Source organism: Microcaecilia unicolor, chromosome 2, assembly GCF_901765095.1.
Source record: "Microcaecilia unicolor chromosome 2, aMicUni1.1, whole genome shotgun sequence".
Classification (NCBI taxonomy): domain Eukaryota; kingdom Metazoa; phylum Chordata; class Amphibia; order Gymnophiona; family Siphonopidae; genus Microcaecilia; species Microcaecilia unicolor.
In genome coordinates, this window is record NC_044032.1 from 411,365,727 (window position 1) to 411,378,800 (window position 13,074).

Genomic DNA, 13,074 nt, shown 5'->3' on the forward strand with positions numbered 1-13,074 from the left:
CAGCGTGATTTTGAGTGGTAAAATGTGTACTGCTCTGGGCTTAGATATTTTGCCAGTGTTTTTCCTCTTTTGGTACTACTAGGGAAAAGTTTTCAGTCAGCCTAGGGCTGAGAGAAAGAGTGGATCATCTGAAATTGAGTTTTCAATTTAGAACAAGCTTAAAGCTTTTAAAAGCAGAAAGTGCTCTCTGAGTGGAGTCTGTTTTTTTGTTAGGCCTCTGGTCTGAAAGCAAAGAGGGCTTTCCAAACCAGTGCTATGTGAGAACTGTAACTTTTTTGGTGTGTTTGTGTGAGTGGAATATAAGTGCCTGTTTGTGTGTGGGTCAGTAAGCCTGACTGGGAAGAGAAAACAGCAAACAGCTCTGAAATTTGCCCTTCATAAGGGAACTCAGTTGTAGAAAGCCTCCAGTTCGTTGAGAGGAATTGCACAGAGTTCCAGCACATATTCAAGTGTTATAAGTTGAAGAGAAATGCATTTTATCTAGAACAAAACTTGCAAGTTATAGTGGTTTTTAGATGAATTTTTAAAATGTTTTTTAAATTAGTATTTTATTTATGTTATTTATATTTTAACGCTGTTTTAAAAAACAGTTATGTGAAAACCCTAAACCTGTACAATGTTTACATTCAACTACTGGAAAACAAGAACAACGAAAAAAACACAAGAACTATGGTAATAGTCAGTTGGTTTCGTTATCTAACAAAATCGAACAAGTTCATATTCGCTTCTCATGCTGTCTTGCAATACAGGAAAAAGTGTGCAATTGGTTGTAAAATGACCTTATTACTGACTATGTGGTAATAGAACTTCATTTACCTCATTCCGATTATTTGGGAATGCAGCTGTCATTCAGTCAAATGTTCTATTTATCACTAATAACAATGTTAGAAAATGAGAATGAGAGCCAAGGTAGATACATATGACACTATAAATACTCGGAGTCACCATCGACCGAAAACTAACACTAGAAAGCCAGGCGAAAAATACAGCAAAGAAAATGTTCCACTCAATGTGGAAAACTTAAACGAATAAACCTTCTTCCCGAGGGAAATATTCCGTAGATTGGTACAATCACTGTTGCTAAGTCACCTAGACTACTGCAATGCTATCTACGCTGATGCAAAGAACAATTAATAGGAAACTTCAAACTGCCCAAAACACCGCAGCCAGACTCATATTGGAAAGCAAAATATGAAAGTGCTAAACTCCTACGTGAAAAAACTACATTGGCTCCCAATCCAAGGCGAGACTCCGACCTACATGGCAGACCCAGTAGATCTACCAACCAGAAACTCAAGAAGTTCAGCACGCATGTACCTAAACCTCCACTACCCAAGCTGCAAAGGACTAAAATACAAATCACATACTCAACAAGCTTCTCCTATATAAGCACACAACTATGGAATGCATTACCAAACGTCTTGAAATCAATGCATGACATAACAATCTTCGGAAATCATTAAAGACCAATTTATTCAAGAAGGCATACCATAACGATCCAACCTAAATACCTGAATCATGCAACACAACGAAACTTCTACCAAACTAGGATACTTAATTTCTCCTTTAAACCACGTAATTCATTCTGAACTCATGTACTTTAAAACAACTACCATTCTGTATTTATCATACCGGAATTGGCGCTTGCCATCACGGTACTATGTAAGCCACATTGAGCCTGCAAATAGGTGGGAAAATGTGGGATACAAATGCAACAAATAATAAAAGAAATAAGCACTGTTTTACAGATTGCATTGGAGCCCTTTTACCAAGCTGTGGTAAAGGGGGGCCTGCGCTAGCAGCAGGGTCTGTTTTTGCCACACGCTGAGGCCCTTTTTACCGCAGTGGGTAAAAATGGTGAAAATAGATATGGCCATGTGGTAAAATTTCTCTTACCATGTGGCCATATTGGGGCAGCACTTACTGCCACCCATTCAGGTGGCAGTAAGGGTTCCCTCGCTAATGCAGCGCTGCCCATTTACTGCTGGGTAACCCCCCCTGTGGAAATATTTTTTAAATATTCTGTTAGTGCCAAAAATGCTGCACGCTGGGGGTGGAAGTACTGCTGGCACCCATTTTGGGCCGGCAGCAGTTCCAGATTGGAACGCAGTAAGCCCATGGTGGACTTACCGGCACTTAATAAAAGGGCCTCTTTGCAATCAGAATTCAGATGTCAAGGTTGAGGCATGCATAATCCTGGTGGTATCTTATAAAAGACTAACAAATACAGAGCTTTCTGTAAAACACCTACAAAGACTTGCAGGAGTACACATGCATTGGACTCCATATGCAGAGTGAGTTGCCATGTTACAGATATGCATGTGATGTAAATAAGTACTGTCATTTCCACAGGTGAAGCTGTACCACTTTACAAATTTAGATGTGTAAGTGCATTCAGTTAAGTACTGAAGGCACCAGTTTTGAGTTTCTTCATTTTGGAGACAGAAGTAAACTGCATGGGATTAAGCAGAATTACTCCTGAGGTCCAAAATAGCTGCTGAGAGGGAACATGGTACCTAATGAACTCATGGTTTCCATGGTTTCAGTAATAAGGAAGTGTAAGGGCCATCTGAGGACTTACCTCTCAATGTCATCCTAATGGCACAGGCCCTGTCCAGACCTCAATTGACCACTTTGTGGGGTGGGAAGCCACCAGTGTCAATTAGAAGCTGATCTTCACTGCAGGGAGTAGTATAGAATAATCCACCCCACCCCAACATGATTGGCTTGTTGAGAGGCTCAGGTACTGAAACTAGTGCTTCATCTTTGGGTTCTTCCATGAGGGGGATGGCCAATCTAGGAGAGCAGTGTTGTTGGAAGTCTGGAGTTGTAAGAGCAAATACATCAACAGTGTGAAGAATTGTACTAGTTCACAGACCTCCTTTTCAGAATAACATGCTGGAAGAATTGTGGCATCTGAACAGGTTACAAGGGGGCTTTAATGTAGTCCTGTACTTATCACCTTGGCGGCTTTTGGGGATGCCTTTTTGGTCCAAGAGGTTATCAATAGAGATCAAACAAAATAAAACATGGAAAAGAAAATAAGATGATATCTTTTTTATTGGACATAACTTAATACATTTCTTGATTAGCTTTCGAAGGTTGCCCTTCTTCGTCAGATCGGAAATAACCAAATGTGCTAGCTGACAGTGTATATAAGTGAAAACATTCAAGCATTACTATGACAGTCTGGGAGGGTGGGGGTGGGTAGGAGGTATGCATGGGGACATCAAAGCATATCATTGATATTCTAACAGGATGGGTGTGGGATAGGTGAGGGGAGGGGTGATCAACAGAGAATACAGCTTTATGGTTTATAATGGGCTAGGAAACCCAGATCCTTGTTAAGTCCTTTCTGTTGGGTGTTAAAATATTCAATCATTCTGACTTCAAAGGTCTTACGTTCTTGTATGGTTTTAAAGTTACCTTTCAGGATTCTCACTGTGAAATCACTGGGTACAGTGTCCTGGTCCTGTAAAATGCTGACCAACAGGTGTGGGAGCCCTACTGGCACCAGTATTGTTCATGTGATGTCTATGTAAATTGAATCTTGTCTTAAGCATCTGGCCTGTTTCTCCAATATAACATCCTTCGTTACATTTTTTACACTGAATGATTTATACCACATTGGAAGATGAGCAAGTGAAAGATTCCTTTATGTTGAATATCTTTCCTTTGTGGATGACTGTGGGGTCCTGTGAAATGTTTTGACATAGTTTGCAACTGGATAAATTACAGGGAAGTGTGCTCTTCTGTTCCTTTTCAGTCTGTGATGGAAGTTTACTTCTGATTAGCTTGTGTTTTAGTTGGGTGGCTGTCGGAAGGCCAGTACTGGTGGGGATGGGAATATCTCTTTCAGTAATTCATCCTCCTGGAGTAGAGGTTGTAGATCTCTTATGATTTCCTCAGTTTTTCCAGCTTTGGATTGTATGTCACTACAAGGGGGATTCTATCTGTGGCTTTTTTCTCCTTGTACTGTAGTAGATTCTCCCTGGGTGTTTTGAGGGAGGAGGCAATATTCTTGGAGATTATTTTGGGGTTGTAGCCTTTCTGTTTGAAGGATGCAGTCAGGCTTTTAAGGTGTCTGTCTCTGTCCCCTGGGTCAGAGCAGATACGATGGTATCTTGTGGCTTGGCTGTAAATGATAGATCTTTTTGTATGTGAAGGATGGAAGCTGGAGTTGTGGAGGTAGCTGCATCTGCCTGTGGGTTTCTTGTTTATAGATGTTTGTATACAGCCATCACTGATTGAGACCGTGGTGTCCAAAAAAATTGACTTTTTCTGGGGAGTAGTCAATTTTGAATCTGATTGGTCCAAGAGGGAATTTGCTTAGGCAGATATCGGATAATTCTACCAGTATTGAAGTTGTTGTGATATAGACAACCCAGCATGAAACCCTTATAGAAGCTTATACTAGAGCACTTGAGAAACTGAAGATTACTTCAATTGTTTGGTGCAGAAGGTGGATCAGTCCCTGATTCAGAATACTGGTGGTATTCAATGTCAAATTAAGTTCTTAGAAAATCATACAATGCATTAAATTAAGGTTTTGTGGAGGGGCATAATCGAACGTGAACGCCCATCTCCATGGGCGTCTATCTTCGAGAACGGGTACGTGAAGGGGCAGGACAAACCGTATTTCAAAAAAAAAATGGGCGTCCATCTTTTTTTCCGATAATATGGTTTTGTGCCAGCCAAATGCATCGGAGTTGTGCGGATTTGAGCTGGGTGGTTTCTTTTTTCGGCGATAATGGAAACCGAAGGCGCCCAGCTCAAAAATGAACAAATCCAAGGCACTGGGTCATCGGAGGGGCCAGGATTCGTAGTGCACTAGTCCCCCTCACATGGCAGGACACCAACCGGGCACCCTAGGGGACACTTGTAACAATTTAAAAAAAGTTACATACCTCCCAAGTCCATAGCTCCCATCCCTTGGATGCTGAGCCCCTCAAATCCCCCCAAACACCCACTGCCCACAAGTCTACACCATTACCATAGCCCTTATGGCTGAAGGGGGGCACCTACATGTGGGTACAGTGGGTTTGGGGGTGGTTTGGAGGGCTCCCATTTACCACCACAAGTGTAACAGGTAGGGGGGGATGGGCCTGGGTCCACCTGCCTGAAGTCCACTGCACCCACTAACAACTGCTCCAGGGACCTGCATACTGCTGTGATGGAGCTGGGTATGGCATTTGAGGATGGCATCCAGGCTGGCAAAAAAAGTTTTGACAGTTCTTTTTTTGTTTGGTGGGAGGGGGTTAGTGCCCACTGGGGGAGTCAGGGGTCGTCATCCCCGATTCCCTCCGGTGGTCATCTGGTCATTTAGGGCACTTTTTTGGGACTTGTTCGTGACAAAAAAGGGTTTAAAAAATGACCCAAATTTGCGCTAAATACGCCTTTCTTTTTTCGATTATCATCCAAAGGCGCCCATCTCTCCTCGGCCGATAACCATGCCCCAGTCCTGCCTCCAACACACCCCCGTCAACTTTGGCCGTTTCCGCGACAGATCGCAGTTGAAGACGCCCAAAATCGGCTTTCAATTATACCGATTTGGGTGCCCACGGGAGAAAGACGCCCATCTCCTGATTTGGGTCGAAATATGGGCGTCTTTCTCTTTCGAAAATAAGGTGGATAGCCTCTCCAAAAGGGCTTTCTCCAAAAGAGCCTCAATATCCCATGGCCTTACAGACAATATACTTTTTGAAAATATTAAATAACCCATCTGAAGAGGTTGAAGAAGTGCCATCTATAGGTAAGGCCGTTTATTTTCCAACTGGAGGAAAAAGAGAACATTGCTTCATGCAGGGTCAGAAACAGGGGGGGAAGTGGAGAATTTTCAGTTTACTGTTAATGGAACTGAAGAAGAGCTTAGAAGAGAGATTCTGCTGGTTGTGTTTGTATTTGAGCAAGGTCAAAACTGGCTGTTGAGACTATTTCCTTGTTAGAAAGAGGTTCATTTGTTAAGTCAAGGATTTTTTTCCCCTGATTTACTAGAATTACAGAAAGTAGGAAGAGGACATTCTTGGCTTTGCATTGACATTTATCACTGATTTTCATTCTGTTTTTCATTTAAAATGTCCTTGCAAGCATTGCATAAAATTATATATTCTAAAAATCCTAATGTTGCAAAAGCAAAAAAAAATTCTCATAATCATATCTTTCCTCTGGTACAACTAAGGCAATTGTTGCAAATGTTTGTTTTATTTGATTAAAACAATGTGTGATCCCTCCCTCCTTTTCCATTTTGTTAAATTTCTATTAGGTTGTTGGCTCCAGATTACTCACCTTATTACTGCTTATGATGTGGTTGTACTGGACTTCATATTGTGTTATTTAGCTTGCAATTATTTAGTGTTATATATTTCTTGCATGTATGTCCTATTTCATACGTCATTAAAAGAACAGAATTATCCCTTAATCCCTCCCGTAAATCATTGGCTGACAGGAACACATTTTAAAAATTTATGTCTTTGAATGGTGTAGAGCCTGATGAATAATTTTTTTACCAATGAACATGTATTCCAGTTGTGAAATAGGAAATACACATGTGGTTATATGTCCCACCGAAGGCACATCCAAACCATGTCCCCTTTAAATCTCTGTGTGATATGGACCTCCACATATAAATATTAATGTAATGTTTCTATCTACTCATAGATATCTTTCTAAAATAATAGCCTTTAATGCACCAACAGTTGCTGGGCAACGATCTACCTGGGTCCCTTCTTTAGCCAACTTCTTTATAACCTCTGTAAAAACTCCTCTGGAGGAGCAAAAAATTCCATCAATATATTCCACTCACCAGTATTCCTACCAACCATCTCCACCATTCCCTCTACCTTCACCTTCCCCTCACTTCCCACCCCACTATCCATATCCAAGACCTCCTTGAACAACTAAATCTTAGTCACAAAGAAAGAAGCCAAAACCTGATAACAGGAACATCTTCTTGATCCTGTCACTTTAACTGATTAGGGGTCTTTAATATATGATCAACATAGTATTTCTTCCTATAATTCTATAAATTTCTGGGGTTTTTTTTTAATTCTGCTGCCAGAGAGATTTCACCTACCCATTTTTTTGCCCTTACCATTACTACAAAGTGCCTTTTTCTTCAGTGCTATTTTCTCGAAATATGAAACCTTCCATTCACAACTCCAGTCCACAACTCAACCATAGTAACATAACAGATGGCAGATAAAGACCTGAATGGTCCATCCAATATGCCCATTTTCTGAACACAGACCATAGAAGTCTGAATGGCACTGGTTTAATTTTTTACTACTAAAGTTGTCATTGAAGTCTGCTTCAGTCCAACCAGATCTATCTAGCCATAATTGGGACACAGATTGTAGAAGTCTGCTCAGTAGTAGTCTTACTTCCCAAGTAATGGATTTTCTACTTAAGCACAACAAAGTTGTTTTGATTCCATTCTCTTTCCAGATATGAATCTGTTGTGCATATCCCATGCATTTTTGAATTCCATTACTGTTTCAATCTCCACCACTTCCCAAGGAAAAGCATTCCAGACATCCACCACTCTCTCCATAAAAAGTACTTCCTCAAATTACTCCTAAGTTGACCCTTCATAACCTCAGTTCATGTCCTCTAGTTCTACCACTTGCCCTTCTTTGGAAAAGCTTTGTTTGTATATGAATACCTTTCAAATATTTAAATATCTGTATTATATCACCCCTATCCCTCCTTTCCTCTAGGGCAGGGGTTCTCAACCTAGTCCTTGGGACACGCCTAGCCAATGAGGTTTTCAGGATACCCTCAATGAATATGCATAAGATAAATCTGCACATGTAAATCTATTTCATGTATATTCATTGTGGATAGGTGTGTCACAAGGACTAGGTTGAGAACCCCTTCTCTAGGGTATACATACTCAGGTTTTGAGGCAGACCCATATCATCGTGGTTGCTTTTCTAAAACCACTTCTTTTATGTCCTTAGCAAGATATGGCCTCCAGGTGGGGCCTCATCAATGACTTCTACAGGGGCATCAACACTTTCTTTTACCTGTTGGTTATACTTCTCTATGCAACCTAACATCCTTCTGGCTACAGCCATCTCCTTGCCACATTGTTTTGCCACTTTGAGGTTCTCAGACACTATCATCTCAAAGTCTCTCTCCTGAGCTGTTTTTATCAGTCTCTTACTTCCAATCTTGTACATCTTCTTTGGATTTCTACAACCCAAGTGCATCACTCTGCACTTCTTCATATTAAATTTTAATTGCCAAACATTGTGTACATCTATCATCCTTACTACTTCCTACATAGTATCCACTCTTGGTAATCATTGTGTCTCCTGCAAAAAGGCAAGTCTTTCCTTTTAACCCTAAACCCAGAAATTCAATACAGGAGCCCGAATATGGCCTAGCACTGAATTTCAGGGTATAAAGTTTGTGGCAGTCAGAAAAAGGCTGATCACTGCCAGCTGAATATTACCCCCTGAATGTTTTTTTTTTTCCTAAGCACATCTCTATTGAAAACTAGACCTATTGGAATTTTTTTCAGGGGGTCTTTCAGTAAGGTGAGCTCAAGTTATCTGCAGCTGATCCCATTTTATTCCTATGGGCCCTACAGCAGATAACTTGAGCCAATCGTTAGTAAAAGACCCCCTCAATTTGATTTTATAATTTGGTGTCCTCATTAGATTAATTAGTGTATTTTAGCTATCCTAAAACCAACCTTGCTTGGAAGTTTCAAGACCAGTTAATAAGCTACATATATTAATGCAGGCCACTTTTCAGCGGTTGTTTTAAAGCACATTATTGCACTGTTCCTTTGAGCTGCAGGGCTGACTGTTTCTTATACTACTTGCCTCATAAGGATGTAGTTTTCCAAGATGTACCCTGAGAAATCTTAAAAATGTGGTTCTACAGTGGGAAAATGATGTGCTGCACTTCAACACTTGTATGGATCCATTCAAAGAAAAGGTTGTATCAAGTTTTATTTTCATGTCACTTTCTCTATAAAGATGGCCCAGCATCTCGCTCTGCTGGGAGTTCATTGACTCCATAACGCCCATGATGCAGCTCAGAAAGCTGAGCCTGACTATAGAATCCTTAAAGCTAATAAATCTGTTTTTGTTTTCTAATTCACACGTCTGTGCAAGCCTAGACCTCACCACAGTGATTTGAAATCGTAATGATCAGTCCAAGAAAAGATATTTGTTTCTGACTGTCACTTGAATAAGACTTCACAGATCCACTGATGTTCTTTGGGTTAAAACAATTAAACTCTGACATTTATGTTGGTGGTTGCTTTCGAATAGCACCTTGTTTTCAGAGTACAGTTCATCATGCTGAATGAGACGATTGTCTTGTTTTGACATTTGAGATATGCAATAGATCTGTCCTGACAGATGAATCAAAGACTCCTCTCTCCTAGATCGGTGTGTCCAATGAGATTGAATTTATTCAGTATGTTCAATTATCTCAGTGGCTTACATGTTTCTCTAAGTTATTCACTGTGATACAGCTGCAGGACTGAAAGTGCTGCAAAAATAATAATCCCTCTTTGTATTGCTTTTGGGGTTGAAATAGAATTTGCAGTAAGTGAACGTATCCAACTAGCAAAAAAAAAAATATGACCTTATTATGAGAAAAACTAATATTCTTATTATAGGTTTGGAAAACACTGATTTTATTAGGCTATAACTTGTCAGTGTTTCTGTTAGGAAATGGTAGTCTTGTACTGCAGTTCTGGAAACATCTTTATGGGCCCATTTTGAGGATAATAGATGGATTAGAATTAAGATACAGTGCAGACTGCATTAAAAGAGTAGAGCCATGCATGCTAACCCATTCTGTCTCAATGCATCACATTGTATCAGTACATTTGAAGAACATTTTTATTATCACAGATAGGGAATATACCTGAGGGTACTTCCCTCTATTAATTGCAAACCTTCTGAGCGTAACATCTGCTCAGCAGTGTTGCCATTAGGCAAACATTTGATCTATGAGTATTTTTTATGTCTCTTTAAAGAGATGCCATCATTTTTGGCATATTAAGAAATAATGGTGTAAAAGAAGAATTGAGATATAATATGATTGTTTGTGTACTGTGCTGCTTTATATTGCCAGATTTGAATATTAGAGCCTGGCTGATATTTCCTCAAGTGCTGCCAAAGCTTAAACCTGTATTTTGCATGCCTGTGTGATTGCAGCATTATAGAAAATAAAAGAAAAAAGAACTGTTTAAGGGAGGAGTCCTCGTTCTGAATTACATATGTAATTGTGAGGCAATTCTATAAATTGATGTTTCAGTCTAGGTGTCCCAATGCCATGCACTTGGGGTGAATTCTATAAATTGCGCATAAAAACTTGGCACAGAAAAAATACTTAAGTGCTATTCTATAAGCCGCACCTAAAGTTAGGTGCAGTTTATATTATAGTGCTAAAGAGCAGGAGTTATGCAAACATTCTGGCACATCATTTGCACCAACAAAAATGTGGTGCAAATGCCCATGCCTAAATTTACCCATGGAACCATCTTATTCTATAATTGCGCATGTAATAGATGGATTAGAACTGGACTCCATGCCCATACTCCTCCCTGGAACACCCATGACCCTCCTATTCCCATGCCCTCTTTATGCATACCTGTTAATTGATTTCAATTAATATCAATAATTGCTTGTTAAAATGCCAGTTATTACTACTAATTGGCCCGTTATTCAGTTACATAGTATGCGCAAATAGGGTGTGTGCCCAAATTTGCGTTCACAGTTTTTGACATCTTTTATTGAATTAGGGTGTTAGAACCAATGTATAATGGCTTCTTGTCACCACGATTCCATTACAAAATACTAGAGTATGTTGGCATTGGCATGCTCTTGTTTAGGCATGCACTCGTATGCTGTATCATTGGCAGGTGTAAATTGGCATGCTTAAGTGAGCCAACCAATGTGCATAATTTATCCTATATAATAATTTGCGCCTCCAACGTTCCATGTCTGGCTGCCTGGGTTCGTAACATCTCTTGGCTGCCTGGGTTCGTAACATCTCCTGATGTCAGCCATCTTCCAGCGTTCCATTCCCCCCTCACTGTCCCGCCCTCGCGTCAAAATGTAATGACATCAGAGGGCGGAACAGTGAGAGGGAAGGTAATGCTGGAGGCGAGCTGATGTCAGGAGGGATGTTATGAATGGAGTGGAAGCCAGCGCCATTCCTAATTGTTGAGGGAACAGGCATGGTTCCACTAGTCCTATATAATAAAACGTACCTCCAACATTATGAAGCTGACTGCATGGCTTAGGCATTCCTGCTCTCTGTATCCATCTCCTGAATTAACATCACGTACTTCTGGGTTCGTCACAAGCAGAAGTGACCAACCACACGAGGTTTCTCGGCTTCAGAATGTTGGAGGTGCATTCTATTAAATAGGATTGGTCAGTTCCTTGAAGCACAGTCAGAGCTCAGTGTCCTGCACAGTAACTCTCAGACACCAGAGAGAGAGGGGGGGGGGAGGTATCTCTGTCACACACACACACTCTCTCTCTCTCTCTCACACTCTCTCTCTCTCTCACACTCTCTCTCTCTCTCTCTCTCTCTCTCAGTCAATATCTTTCTCTCTCTCACTCTCACACACTGTCTCTCACACACTCTGTGTCTCACACTGTATTGGTCTCATACACTCAGTCTCACAGAGAGTCTGTGTCTCACACACACTCTCTCTCGCACACACTGTATCTGTGTGAAACACACTCTCTCTCACACTGTGTCTCACATACACACTTGCACACACACACACTCACACATTCACTGTCTCTCTCACACACAGTCACTCTCACATACACTCTCTCAAACATATACACTCTGAGGAAAACCTTGCTAGCGCCCGTTTCATTTGTGTCAGAAACAAGCTTTTTTTTACTAGTAATCTATAAACTACACATATTTATTTATTTATTTATTGCATTTGTATCCCACATTTTCCCACCTTTTTGCGGGCTCAGTGTGGCTTACAATAGGATATGAATAATAGAAATACATTTGTTACAACTTGGTTATGGATTACATTGTGGAGAGTTGAGCGAGACATTCGAATATCTATTAGGAATATGACAATGGGACATCAACATAGAAACATTGGAAGGAGACAATGGGAAGCTAAAGGGCAATGTTAGAGAAAGACATATGGTGTACATAGTTTCGTGAGTAAGTGTATGATTGACTGGATTGCAGGATGAGGGATCAGAAGTGGGTGTATATTGCATTGATGAACAGTGAGTATGGAATCTATGTGTTTTGGCTCTTTCCGTAAGTTTGTTCAAACAGGTGAGTCTTCAGTAGTTTACGGAAGGAGGCTTGTTCGTTAATCACTCTTAGGTTGCGCGGTAGTGTATTCCAAGCCTGCGTGCTCATGTGGGAAAAGGTTGACGCGTGTAGCGTCTTGTATTTCAGGACCTTGCAAGTGGGGAAGTGGAGGTTGAGGTGTGTTTGGGATGATCTTTTAGCGTTTCTGGGTGGTAGGTCTATTAAATCAGACATGTACGCTGGGGCTTCGCCGTAAATGATCTTATGGACTAGTGTGCAAACTTTAAAAGTAACGCGTTCCTTAAGTGGAAGCCAATGTAATTTCTCTCGTAGTGGTTTTGCCCTTTCATATTTTGGTTTTCCGAAGATGAGCCTGGCTGCTGTGTTTTGGGCTGTTTGAAGTTTCCTCAGTATTTGCTCTTTGCAGCCCGCATATAGTGAGTTGCAGTAATCCAGGTGGCTGAGGACGAGGGATTGCACTAGGCTGCGGAAGACAAATCTTGGGAAGAATGGTCTTATCATTTTCAATTTCCACATGCAGTAGAACATCTTCTTGGTTGTGTTGTTTGCGTGGGTTTTGAGTGTTAGGTGGCGGTCGATAGTGACTCCAAGGAATTTTAGCGTTTCTGAGACTGGGAGGTTTAGGGTTGGTGTGTTTATCGCGTTGAATTCATTTGTGTTGTATTGGGAGGTGAGTATCAGGCATTGGGTTTTTTCTGCGTTTAATTTCAGGCGGAATGCATCTGCCCATGTGCTCATGATGTGTAGACTTTGATTGATTTCGTTGGAGATTTCTTTGGT